Consider the following 11,294-nt stretch of genomic DNA (forward strand, 5'->3'; position numbering starts at 1 on the left):
TCAAATCATGGTGGGATGCCAAGGGGGATAGATGGACAAAGGAGAATTTCAAAATGCTTGAACAAAAGAAATTCAGGGAAAGGATATCCCTTCTATGAAGGAAGGATGGAACTCTAGCCCAAGACCAAGTGGAGAACCTATCCACATCGTATGAACATTTTTGTGACATTTTTAGTAAGCATAGAGTCAATTTTGAAATTCAAACAATTGCCAAAGCACGAGTATCCAAATGCAAGAAAAAGGTAGTATTGCCAGAAATAGTCCCTCTACTAGACTCCAACTTTACTCGTCTAGAATTAGGGGACACCATTGATTCTCAAGTCAAAGGTAGATCCCTAGGCCTGGATGGCATGCTGTTAACCCTCAAATGAACAAGGTGGAAAATCCAAAAAATCTAAAGCAGAAGACAAGGTCCAGGCAAAAGTGGAATGGAGGACGAAGGCACACCAAGAAATATCGGAAAACACAAGAAGTGTGAAAAAGCCCTAAATCAAGGAGAGACTCACAAGGAAAAGCACAAGTCAAAACTTTTGTAAAAGAGCGCAATGCGCACCATGATTTATTTTAAAAGTACTAGGCTCTAATCCATGCGAATTGTAAAGGTAGATGGGTAGTAGGAAGGAAGCTAGGAAGACAAGAGAACAATGGGAAAAAGGTCCCAGGCCACAGCCACGTAAAAAAGGGGATAAGGGGATGACCGCCCAAAAGAGATTTAGGGTTTTGTATATAAAGTTCAAAAAGTGAATGAGAACTCATTCTCTTGGTGTGTAGCAACAATAGACTCACCTTCTTCTCTTCTTCTCTTCTCTTGCTTGCTTGTGTGTGCTTGAGGGAGGGAGTGTGAGAGTGTGAGGTAGTGAGTGTGTGAGAGTGAGGGATCAAGGAGGTGAAGCTCTCCATAATCTCCTCTCTTCTTCTTCTCTTTTCTTCTCTTGTCTCACATGCAGCTATGGAGGATGGAGCTTGGAAGTGGAGGCTTGAGGATACTTGAGCTTGCATAAAGAATCGTGGAGCTATCAGAGTGCTTGAGAGAGGAAGCAACTTGATTGGGCATCAAGGTAAGCTCACTACACTAGTAGAGAAGAATAGTGCATCGGCTATGTGAGAGGTAGCCATTAGTGCTTGCTTGAAATGCTTGAACAATAAGCAGTGTGTGGGTCTTGGTGATTGAGCTTGTGCTCACCTCTACATTTTGGTTCCATTGCCGGGACCAATGGATTCAAGCTTGAGCACTTGCGTGCTTCAAATCGAGCATCGAAGTAAGGGTTTCATCCCCAAATCGGAGCTTGAGGTAGATAGGAGGTTTTGAGTTTTAATTCGTGCTACAAGTAAGTATTTCTGGTTTTTGATGTGATTGGTCGAGTAGAAGAAATCAATTTAGTACCTTGCTTTTGATTTTTGTCGCAATTAGAGTAGGATAGGAAGGAGATATCAGAGTGGGAAGCTTACATTTCATTGCTATAAAATAGTCCTGCACAGGTCAATAACATGGCAAAATGGAGGAAAGAGAGGGATCAGAGGTCTCAGAGTTGTAGGGAGGTGATTCAGAAGGCTAAGGTGCTGGTGGCCACCCAGCAAAGGTTTAAGGTCCTGAGTGATCATGGAAAACCTCATTTACAATTCTGGCTTTGAGAGAGAGAGAGAGAGAGAGAGAGAGAGAGAGAGAGAGCGAGAGAACGAGAGAGAGAGAGAGAGAGAGAGAGAGAGAGAGAGAGAGAGAGAGAGCTTGTAGGTCCAGGTATACGTTAGATCGATTGAAGTATATCGAGGCTTTCTGCAAGATTCAGGTATGATCCCCTTGGTTCATACCTTTTCTTGATTCCTGATTGTTGTTATGGGTAGAAGCAACATCTATGCTTAGATTTTTGGCAAATAAGTGATCGACACACATTTTGATCGGCGGAACCAGACGCCCCCCACAGTGTCCAATTCCCAAAATCAAACCCATAGACCTGTTCGATTCCCAAAATTGGATCGAGTGACCTATTTGATTTCCTGAATTAGATCGAGCAACCTATCCAATTCCCAGAATCGGACTTGGATAAACCCACCAGGTTTGATCGGCCACACCTGTCCAATTCTAAAAATCAAACCAACTCCAATTGAATACACAACCTGTCCAATTGGACGCTCGACCCATCCGATCATGACGATCGGACCACAGAATTGGACCAACAACCTTGTTTGATCAAGCATACCTTTGAATCGGACTAAGAACCCCATCCGATTTCAAGAATCAGACACACCTAATCATACCCACTCGAGCCATCCGATCGGACATTCCTATACGATTATGACGACCAGACCCGTCCCTGTCCAATTCTTAGAATTCAGACACTGGTAAGTCAGACGTCCGATTCCCAAAATTGCACACTAGTAAATTGGACATAGACTGAGAAGAAAAATATGGGGATTTGAAGAACCTTGGCTAACAAGAAGCGTGACCTGCACCGAAAGAACCCATCGAACGTCTAACAAGTAGTTACAAACCTAGAAATTGTGGTCGGACAGCCTGGAAGGGTGTCTGGTGCTGTGGGCTGGTTGCAAGACTCCAACTCGACTTGGACCAAGCCAAATGAGATAGCCTAACAAAAAACCCTAAAAGCTGGCGAGAACAGTTAGAAACCGAACACATGACTCTGTCAAGCCAACCCGTAGACAAGAGCACCGAAGCTACATGCACTTTGTTTTTTCACTCACTCCGATTCCCATCACTCGAAGCATAATTAAGAAAAGCTAAAAGCCTGATTTCGTACAGTGCACAGAAAAGAGCGCACACACGCACACACGCACACACGCACAAAGTGAGGGTAAGTTGAGGACTTATTGTAAGTAACAAGGAACACACTTGGACTTAAGAACTTGAAGGAACCCACCAGTAAAAAGAGAAGACCCAAAGACATAGAAGGGAGATCGAATCCCCAAAAGAAGAACCTAGCGGAGAATACGCCAAAAATTTGAACACAATAAGGACAGACAATATCGTGGAAGTGGATCTGCCCAGCCTCATCAACTTGATTGACAACTTGGTAGAATAGGAAGGCCTCGACATGGAAGAAGGCAACTCAGGTCGTAGAAATGATGAGAAGCTTAACCTAAGAGACTTTCTTGAGGTTGTCAAATAGTTAGTGTACAAATACAATGCTCAAACCCAGCTAGAATATTACGGTAGACCAGTCGAGGTTGTCATCAAACCTAGAGGAGGAAAGAAGACTGGCCTATAGAGCTCTGAAAGGTCTAGTTGTATACAACAAGGATCAGCAAACTAGGAACTTACACCAAAGTTTAGAAATGCGAGAAATCTGAAGAGTGGTACCCCTAGTAGGCCGAAATCGATCAGAAAATGAGAGAGCACTAGAAGGAGACCTCACATTGAGCAAGCTCATAACAAAGCAGCTGCTAGATAACACAGGTGTAGAACAAAGTACCCTAGCTCGGGCAACATCACTACTAATAGGGTTGGGAGTCAACCAAGGCTCTAGGAGCTAATCGAAAATCCCTATGGTAGCAAAGCATCTAGATAAATACCAAGCAACTAACGACCCATACAGCTTTGTGGAGCAGTTTAAGTAGGTTTGCGAGGCCAACGGCCTCACTGATCCTACTCAATGCTCCAAAGCCTTTGGACTGTGCTTAGGCGATAAGAGTCACCTGCTACACGAGTCTAGATGCTGTGGAGAGTATCTATTTCAATGGCTTGAAAAATCTCCTCATTAAGAGATTTTCCGAACCTGAATACTCTGATAACCTGTTGGTGCGACTTATGAACGTTACGTAGAAAGAGAGAGAGGATATTCGAGACTATGTGACCCACGTGAGGAGCCTCTTCAAGAGAATTCCCATGGGTGAGAGACCAATTGAAAGGGTGGTATCTAGGATATTCATTAACAGAATGCAAAGCAAAGTGCTCTACAAAGCCTTGGCCGGCAACTCAAGCTTGCATCAAGATGCATTGGCAAGGGTTTTTGAAAAAGCTATTAGAGTGGATGACTAGCGCAAGGAAAGAGGCTCCAGAGGCTCGAATCAAGAAGAGTCCAGTGCCAGGAGTTCCAAGAGAGCCTCAATGTCGAGTGAGAGAGCAGACTCAAGCACTCAAGACAAAGGAAAGGGCACTAAGTTAGGACAAGAGCCAGTAGAGATTAGGATAAACCTGGCCAAACTATAGGAGATGATGAGACGGCAAACATACCCACACGTCCAATGTGTGCATTGTGGCGGAAACCACTTGCCAGCTGAGTGTTAGGACCCTAGGTCACGACCTTGTGCCAATTGTGGTTGGTTCAGCCATGGCACCATGCATTGTCAATTACCTTAGAGGCTCCCATACCGGCAGCCTTACTGTCAAACCCACCTTGCGAATAGGCCATTGAACTTCTTTGGAAGGGGAGCCCCATTGGCTCTCTCGGCATCGAATGATGCTAAACCAACCATCCCTAGGATGGAAATGAATCCCACATGTATCCTTAGACCGTTTGGACCCTACGTGGCTTATCCACCGAGTGAAACTCCAGTCCATATGTGGATGAGCCTAGCAATGATGAGCCTTATGTAAACCCGTACGTGTCATATGATGAGAAAGGCAACAGTGTCCTTATAGATTATCGACTAGTATCGATGATGGCATTGGGTAGAGGGGAGAGGCAGAGGTCTAGGAGGGCAAACCCAAGAACCAATTGTGTGTTGGAGTTGCGGTCACCCAGGACACACATTTCTTTGTGTTGCCCTAAGAGGGAGCAAGTAAATAGAGATAAGGCTGACTTGAGATGCACTACGTGTGGAATCACCTGTCTCTTTGTCGATTGCCCTAGGCGGAGGCCATCCTCTAGTTCGACAATTGAGCCATCGGTTCCATTGGGGTTGTTCGGTGTCAAGACACTCACCAGGGAGGCCACATCTATCTCGTTGAATGTCATGACCCATGCACAAACGAAGCATGCCATCATATCATTGCCAAGTCCTAGCAACCTTGACACAACCTCAGTTAGAAAGAAGAGTTGGAGATGAAGGAGGAAGAGACCAAACACCAAGGTCACTCTCAAAATCAAAAGTGCCACGACACTGCTGGTTGGAGGGAAAGTCATTAACGCAGAAGAAGGGAAGTCGGTGCCTTAGATGACTAAAAAGGGTGACTAAAAAGGGAAGTGCTAAGGTCAGGAAGTACCCCAACTCAAAGCGCCAACTCGAAGCCATCGAGAAGGTGAAAGAATTGGTGAGGGAGACCTAGGAGCATCTAAAGGACACTGAGCCCATACTGGAGAACGAGATTGACGATCTCTCAAACATAGGCACCCCAATCTCTCTCCCACAACCAAAATCAAGGGAGGCGATGGAACCACAAGATGGGCCACCTGGACAAAGTCTAAATGCTTCAGGCTAGCAAAATAATCAAGGCCATTGGCCAAGAACCATAGACCTACAGGCGAGTGACTAGCAATCTCCTCAATACACTAGCGACCACCTCGATAACTCTGAGCTTAGGAAACCTGCTTGGACAGCACCCAATGATATGGCAAGAGCTTAAGCAACGAGTTGAAGAACCAAAGGAGCCAATTGCCACAGACTTGCCTGAGCATGATGCAAAAACTCAAATACTAAGCCTAACACTACACTCTATACCTAAATCCCTTCACGTCAATGCCTTTTGGGAAGGCAGGGAAATGCATGCAGTCCTACCAGTCCTAGCATTGGGAGACGTCACCAGAAAGGGGATCGTGGACACACAGGCATGAGTGAGTGTACTAAGCCATGCGGTACTCCAAACTTGGGATAACCCACCGGTCGAGACTGCTAGGTTTAACATCACACTAGCAAATGGAATGAAGGTGAAGCTGCTCGGAGTGTTGAAAAATTGGCTAGTAAAGATCGCAGGGATCCAATTCTCTATTGACTTCATAGTCATGAAGGGAGTGGACTATGACATCCTGCTAGGCCGACCCTAAATGTGTGATAAAAAAGTTGTAGAAGATTGAGGCAACAGTCTTATCTTCTTAGGCAATTGAACAGAAGCTATGAGAGTAGAGATGGACACATGGAGGATTATGCCAATCGACCTCGACGCCATCTTCACCATGCTGAAGGGCGACGGATAGATTAGGGGACCCTATGGGACTCTTACTAAGTATATTCCGTGCCCTGAGGACAAGCAAGACTGGATGCATGTTCTTGCTACCATTGACCTACTGTTCTCAGATACTGAGAAGTAAGAACAAGCCATCAAGGCAACTAATAAGTTCAAGGATACACCTTTAGTACCAATCTACATGATTGCCGAGAGTCTATGTGGAAGACCTACTCATGTTGCATTCCGAATCCCAAACAATATGCGTGAGCTTTAAGGGATACTAGGGTACTTAACCAACAAGTTCGCTGGCAAGAACCTTAAGCCACTCCAAGATCTCTTAGATGAGCCTGAATGGCGATGGTCTAAGGTACACGATTTGAACTTGAAGTACAATTGGACCTTACTCCTCAACCAACAAGAATGGAATTTTTAGACCCAGGAGAATCGAGAGCAACCGGACAAAGATAGCTCCGATGATGAATATGAGGACTGTTGTTCTTTTAGTGATGAGAGCGAAAGGGAAATTGATACCCTAGAGTACGACACTGGGGGGCACATAATCGAACAAATACAAGTAGACCCTAGACCGCACAAGTGGAGCACACTTAGAGTGGAGAAGGCAGTTAGACATAAGGATTACGATTGAAACTTGGTTGGAGTATATGGGTGCAATCGACTATGAGCAGGTAGGCCTAGCCTAACCAAGTGACACACCACTGCTGCAAATGGACTCACCTTCTGAGCTACAACCACTAGGAGAGAGCCCCTCTAAAGTCACAGAGTTCAATTTTGAATCAGAAGTCAGCTCAGATAGTGACCCAGAAATACCTCGGCCTCCCAAGACCAGACACACTAAGGGGGACCTACCCATCCACCTACGACACAGACGGTTAAAGGAGGAACTACAAACACGGAGCAAAGAAACATGGACATACGAACCACAAAAATTGCAAGACCTACCAAAACAATTTTCAAGGTTCAAAAAGGGAGATAGGGTGGTGATCTTACTGGGAGCCAAACGACAGGGGCAAGCAAGCGAACCAATTGAGGGACTTGCCAAGGTTAAAGAGGTCAATTTAGCTAAGGAAGGGTAGACCCCACGACCTGTCTTTATAGCAAAGGACTTAGCTAAGCAAGATGATGCAAGTCTTGTTACTCTCTTGCGAGAGTATATAGACATCTTTGCTTGGTCCCTAGAAGAACTTAAAGGGGTAGACCTGAGTGTGATGACTCACAACATATCCATGACACCTGATGTAATGCTTGCCAAGCAACTATCGTATCCCATGAATCCAAAGCACACTCACACTGTTAAGGAAGAAATTGACAAAGTGATGAGAGCAAGATTTATCTATGAAATTGAACACATTGATTGGGTCTCGCCCATAGTCATTGTCCTAAAGAAAAATGGAAAGATTCGAGTGTGTGTCAATTACAAGAAGGTAAACGCAGCTACGAAGAGAGATAATTACCCACTGCCATACGCAGAGCACATATTTGAGAGAGTAGTTGGCAAGGAGACCTACAATTTTCTGAATGGGTTCTCTTGATACAATCAGGTGCAAGTGCATCCTAACAATATGCATAAGGCGGCATTCACCACTGAATGGAGGAGTCTTTGCCTACATAGTCATGCCTTTTGGATTAACTGATGCACCAGCTACTTTCCAACAATTGATGTATACAATATTCAAAGACATTCTCAAGAAGGAGTTAGACGTCTTCGTGGACGGCTTGCGTGTTCACTTTGCTTGGCGAGAACACTTAGGTAGGCTTCTAGTGGTCTTTGAACAATGTCGGCTATACCGCCTCTCATTAAACTCCTTGAAATGCTATTTCTGGGTGAAGCATGGTTGTATCCTAGGACACGGGGTGTCAAAGAATGGCATTGCCATAGATTCATCCAAGATCAAGGAGCTGTTGATTGTATTCAAATGGACTGTGGAATGCCAACGCACGTATGACGAGCTAAAAAAGGCTCTAACCACCACACCGATACTACAGGCCCCAGACTGGACACTCACATTTCACGTGCACATCGATGTTTCGAAATTCGCAATAAGAGCTATGTTGTGCCAACTTGGTGAACACAATCTAGACTACCCTATGAGCTTTGCTAGCAAACAACTCATTGAGACCGAAATGAGTTAGTCTACAACAGAGAGAGAGGGCTTGGCCATGGTGTTTGCCGTAAAGAAATTTTGACATTATCTTTTGGCTACGCCTTTTACTTTCTTTGTTGACCAGAGATATATGCCCCAAATGAGCATGCCAAAGGATACACGGGGGATAGAACCCACAGAGTGATCCAATGTAACTCCAGATACAAGTAAGGGATAGAGGCTGTTAGACTTGGCACCACTTGCAAGCACAAGCCTGCCACGAGTAATCTTCCATGCAGAGTCTCCAAAAGACACAAAATACCCTGCATCATCAAGTTGTCCAACTGACATAAGGCTACTAGTCAACGCAGGTACATGGCATACATCATGCAAACCAAAAGAACTGCCAGAAGGAAAATGTAGCAGCCTAACATCCCCAATGCCCACAATGTCAAGGGACCTGCCATCACTAAGTCACACAAAACTAGAGATGGTATGATAGGTATGAAACCAATCTCTACAGGGTGTCACATGAAATGACGCACCCGAATCCAAGAGCCAGCACTGCACATACATAGGATGTATCTCAGAAGCCTGTAATGCATTGCATGAAGAAGCTGCAAGTATGCAATAATCAATTGAATCAATGGCCCGCATGACATTAACCTCTTTTATCTTCACACTGGACTTTGCAGGTATAATGCTGTGCTCAGAAGACTTTTCCTGCACTTTCTCTTTTCCCTTTTCCTTGCGCTTATCATTGCGCATCTTATGGCACTGCGGCCTAATATGTCCTACTTTCCTATAATAATGACAGGTAAGATCAGACTTCTGTCCATGGGACTTACTGTGACCACGTGACTTGGACCTAGACTTCTGAGTCACTGTCCTTATGATCATTATCATGCCTGCCATGTCTGCCACCTCTAACGGTCAATGCATGTGAAGAGTGAGAAACATCATTGTTTCTCCTATTGATTTCCTCATTCAATAAAGCACTCTAAACATCTTTGATTTTCAGCCCATCAAGCTTGTTCGTGCATATGGCAGTACGGAAGACATTCCATGATTTAGGCAAGGTGCCAAGCAGAAACAACGGGTGCAAGTTGTCTTTGAACTCAATACCCTGTGACAACAGACTCTTCATAATAGCATGAAACTGAATGAAATGAGATGATAGGGAGGTCTCCTCCTTCATGCAAAGGTCCATTAACTACTTCAGCCAATACATTTGTGACGCAAGACTCTGCTGCACATAGAGCTCCTGAATCTTCTCCCATAAATCCCATGCACTCCAATTCTCATCTTCAACAACATTACAATGGACCTCTTCTAAGAGTGACAAGAGAATGGTAGACTTACATAGCTCATCAACTTCCATCCAAACATCATCATCCATATCCTCGGGTTTAACACCCTTGAAACACAAGGGTTTAATCTGCAATTTCTGCACCAAAACCTACCATATCTAGGACTTCCAATACCTATAGTTGGTACCATCCAACTTGGCAATGTTAAAGAGAGTCGTATCTTTTAGATGACCAGCCATACTGTCCCAAATCAAAGCAAAAAAACAAAATTGCAGGTTGTTGTAATTAGAAGAAAATACACTAAAACCACTGCTAAAGCTGGCTGAAAGGGTGGATATCACCAAGAGAAGCACCTGTCCACCAAATATAACCAAGATAACATCAAATAGTAAGCATTACTCTCATAGAAGTGCTCGAAATCTGTAGATTCCATCTTGCTATAATAAATCACAGCAATATGTAAAACTATCCCAATGTGAAGCAATCACTGATACATATGTCACTGCCACTGCCAGGTAGCAAGATACATCCAATTGTGAGTGTCAAGGGGCAAGAAGGTACCAAGAACTGTCAAACCAATAACTTGTCAGGCAAGAGACATCTCATAGGTCTAGAAGTCATACATGTAATGGGTCTCGGGGTAAGAGAAGAGACCAAGCACAAGCAAAACTGATAGAGCAAGAAGCTCAATACATAACCATCCAAGATGCATACAAAACTGACAAACCTATGACAGAGATAGGTGCATGCCCCAATAGGCATATCAAATCAGCCCACTACAGACTAACTGCAGACATAAAGCTCTCAAGAGAGCAAATGCATATAGCTGTCCCACAAGCTCAAGCTCAAGTGCAAATAAGACTCTGTGTACATCCGAATATACCAAGAGGCTCCCACTGTAAGTAAAGTTAGATGCAAAGAGAGCAAGCAACGCTCTAATACATCGAATACATAGCATTAGACATGTGAAAGCCCAGTAGGGTACATATGAAGCATAAATCCCAAGCTATCTCAGACCCGTGAAGCATAAGCCTGAAAGTATTCAAAGAGCATGTAACTATCAACCAAATGTAATGCCCAGTAGGTCCAAAATGCTCAAATACATCTGAAGACGAGGCTCCAAGTAACTATCAAGCATGGGCAAACCAAGTGGCATCCATATTTAACCAAAGCATAAATGCAAGAAGCGTAAATGTCAGTGAAGGATGACCAAATGCCAATGAAGGATGACCAAGCCGGAGCCTAATCCAAGCTCAAAAGCATTCCGGAACCAAGAAGAAGCATTTGACAATCTCCAAGTACATCAGTATGATCATTTAAACCTCCAGTAAGCACCCCGTATCCAAGAACCAATGCATACACCAAGTAAATGAGCTTCAGCCCACTATATTACAACATCATATTTACTGCTAAATGAAGCTCAAATAGTGCCCAAATCTGCTCCAAATCAGTCCCAAAGCATAGACATAGCATCCCATAACATCCGGGCATCACGGGGCATCAATGGGCATCAAACGAGCAATGCCAAGAAGCATCAAATAGTAAATTTCAAGTGCTGCCCTGTTTTGACAGTCATGGGATTGTGTACACAGCAATGGTTGAAGGGGGAGCACTCGAATCAATCACCAAGAGCAATGAAATAGTGCTCAGGAGTCCAACAATGATCGGAAAGATTGCCAAGAGTGCCGGAAAACCGAGGAAGAGCAGGGAAATGCCAGGAGTAGGTCAGCCCAGCCCCCTAAAAATGCACCGCAATTTGCGCTAGTTGTTCCTAGGGACTGGGGGGTCTTCAACAGTGCTCGGAGGCACTTGGCAATGTCA

Source organism: Lygodium microphyllum, chromosome 22, assembly GCF_053477565.2.
Source record: "Lygodium microphyllum isolate KBCC chromosome 22, Lygodium_microphyllum_v1.1.10, whole genome shotgun sequence".
NCBI lineage: Eukaryota > Viridiplantae > Streptophyta > Polypodiopsida > Schizaeales > Lygodiaceae > Lygodium > Lygodium microphyllum.